The sequence below is a fragment of the Camellia sinensis genome, chromosome 3 (assembly GCF_055761805.1).
Source record: "Camellia sinensis isolate YWXY chromosome 3, ASM5576180v1, whole genome shotgun sequence".
In the NCBI taxonomy this organism is placed as follows: domain Eukaryota; kingdom Viridiplantae; phylum Streptophyta; class Magnoliopsida; order Ericales; family Theaceae; genus Camellia; species Camellia sinensis.
The window spans coordinates 190,645,059-190,648,229 of record NC_138963.1 but is presented as its reverse complement, the minus strand read 5'-3'; positions in this window follow the sequence as shown (position 1 = coordinate 190,648,229).

Sequence of the window (3,171 nt, the reverse complement as noted above, 5' to 3'; positions counted from 1 at the left end):
TTGTATTAGTTTTTTGTCAACCGTTAACTATAACACCATTCATTTTTTTTATACAAAATCGATTTGATCATGTAGTTAGCGATATTCGATCAATGTGATTTTTTACAAACATATAGTACTCGACGAGTTCTACACATCGAACGGTTCAGATTATCAAAACGAGACCCGTGATGGGCCCCCACGGGCCGAACAACACCGTGTTGTTTGTGCACTCTGTCTGTGCAATTTTTCCAAAAAAGTCAGCAAAATCTGTAGGGAGATAGGCACCAATTGTAATAATTAAGTGTAAAATTAATTTTTTTTATATTTTTTTTGATGAATAGTGATAAATTTGTACCTTTTTGAGTAACTTTTTGACTTTTTTCATGTATCCCAAACCAGGCCTAAGTGTAGTACGAGTTGTGGGGGTCGAATATTGGGAGTCGTAGAGATTCCGGAGAGTCGAACATTGAAGAATCAGGATTCGAAACATTCGGCCATTGCCACAAAAACTCGGACCAAACCTTATTCGGCTAGATAGTCGATTAAGCAAGGGGCCGAGTGAAGATCGGTTTATTACAAAATATGCCGAATAGGAGGTTGGATTTAGAACTAATCCCGAGGCCCAAAGAAGAAAAGATATAAATAGAAGAGACATCAGCCAGAAAGAGGTATGTGATAATTGTGGTGTTTAACTTAGAATACAAGTAATCTAGAACGAGAGACTGACTTGCCCGTTGGAGTGCTAATTCCGGCACCTTCGGCCGGAGTGTTTACTTCCTTTCAGGTGCCTATCGGTGGATCACGAGCGTCCCCCAGGATCAGAAGAGTATTCCAAAAACCACTTCCCCACAGGAGTGAATGAGAAGATTAACAATATGGTGGTATTAATTTGGAGCTGGAGGATAAAAAATATTTGTTTGTATGTAATATTATGATATGGGATTAATATATAAAATTACATAAATGCCCTCAAACTAGCCAACGTTAGAATAATTATAATATATACATATATATATATATATATTTATAATAAAAAAATGAACATGGAAGACAACCCACGTGGGAGTGTCCTGACCCTTACATAAATGCCCTCAAACACTACTTTTTTTTTTCATGCAGATAATGATTTGACAAAGGATTAAGAGGATGGGCATTTATGTAATTTCATACCCTCTCCACCAACAATCCTTGGACTAATCCTTGAATCCCGTATCCCTGTAGGTATTGTAATCCGATCCAGGAATGTTTTCTTTTTTTTATTCAAGCTCCAAACATATTTTTCATAGGTATACCTACCTTACTAACAGTCCAGTCTTACTAGGGATGGCAATTTGAATCCGGCTAGACAAGGACCCGTCCCCCGACCCCTATTAGAACGATTTTTTCTCGAAAAATACCCTCGACAGACCCTTACAAGCATTGTCGCATTGCTTATGGCCTAGCTTGTATGCTTGCATGCCTTGACCTTTGAGCCCCTAACTTAGCATGTTTTGGTCCATGTTTTGACCTAATTGAGCTCTATTTGTGGTTGGTTCATGCATATTTGCCATGTATTGCATGCCTCCTTTGTAGTCCTCTTTATTAGCTTTCATGCTTTAGGACCTTTGCATGCTATACTTATGTTTGATTGAATGATTTGATATCATTTCTTACTTAATTTCAGTGCATTTAGTGTTGTTACACTTCCTCATTTGTCACTCCTTGAGCCTTCTTGAGGGTTGTGCTCTTAGGCCTAGTTGATAGGCCAATGCATTGTGCATGCATACCTTGTCTTTTGTGCCTTTGTTTTGGTGTTATGGCCACTAATTTGGACATGGCTGAGGTCTGTCCATTTTGGTTTAAGTCTATTAAGCATTGTGTATGCCATGTAGTTCATCGCATTGAGTATGTTATGTTGTTTGCATGTTGGTTTATTGCATTTGTGTATGCTTGTTGTCATTTGTATTGTGTGTGCTAGTTGTGTTTGCATTGTGCATACATTAGCATAGTTTGCATGTTATTAGCTTTATTAAGTTAATCATGTCACATTGCATTAAGTGGGCCATGTTGTTCTTAGCATTGTGCATTGTGCATGCCATTAGCCTTGTTAGGTTGTTCATGTTGCATTGCATGTTTGCATGCTTAAGTTATATTGCATATTTGCATGCTTGTGTTGCATTGCATTTTTGCATACTCCATGTTACATAGCATTGTGCATGCCATGTTATGTGTTGCATTGTGTTCGGAATAGGTGTTAGTCCAAACACGGGAAATGAGGGACGTTTCATACTTGAAGTGATGAAACGTGCCTTAATTCCCGGTCGCCGATGCTCTTGATCATACATGATAGAGTTCTAGGCCTTATGTGTTTATGTGTGCATTCATTTCATATTGAATTGTGCAACTTCGCCTCTCGGCCATCATGCATTGAAATGCGCAATTGGTGGTCCGAGGGTCGAGAACCATACTCCCTTGAGCTTATGAAATGATAGAGAGGGTGGTTGTGCACACATATCTTGCAAAAACATTTCCATGCCCTTTCTTGCTCTCTGTTGCAGCAAAATGGAAAAATACAGCAACTGGTCCACCAGCCAGAAAAACTAGCTGGCCGACCACTTTTTCTGCCCTGCAACAACAAAAAGTGGTCGGCAGGTGGTCTCCCACACCAACAACTGGTCGGCCACCCTCCCACAGGTCCCCAAGATGAGTTAGAAGCTATCTGGAGCTTGGTGCAAGTTTGTGAAAGCAGTTGCAAACAGAGGCAAATTGGGGCATCGCGACGGATTTTCGAACGAGGCGACCGGGCATGCATGCACTCTTCTCTTTCTGAGGACCTTGTTTTACTACTTTCCTTAGCTAGTTTATGCTTTGGTTCTATACCTAAATAGTTAATGTGTTTAGCTATTTGTTCGTGTTTAACTAGCAAGTGTAGTTAGCTAATGAAACTGTCTTGTAATAGTTAGTTAACTAGGACTAGTTAATTAGCTTCATTGTGTAATAATTAGTTTAATTAGCTTAGATTAGCTAGTTAGCTTCTTATTCGGACCCTTCGTCGAGAGGGCCAACTGTTGTAATAAGCGTGCGTGTGTGTGATGCATGTCTTCTAACCCCATTTCTTTCTCCCTTTTACTTAACCGCTTACGATGGTTAGTTTTAGGGCATGTTTCATTTAGCATACCTTATGCTTCGCATGTGTGCATCCATTCATCT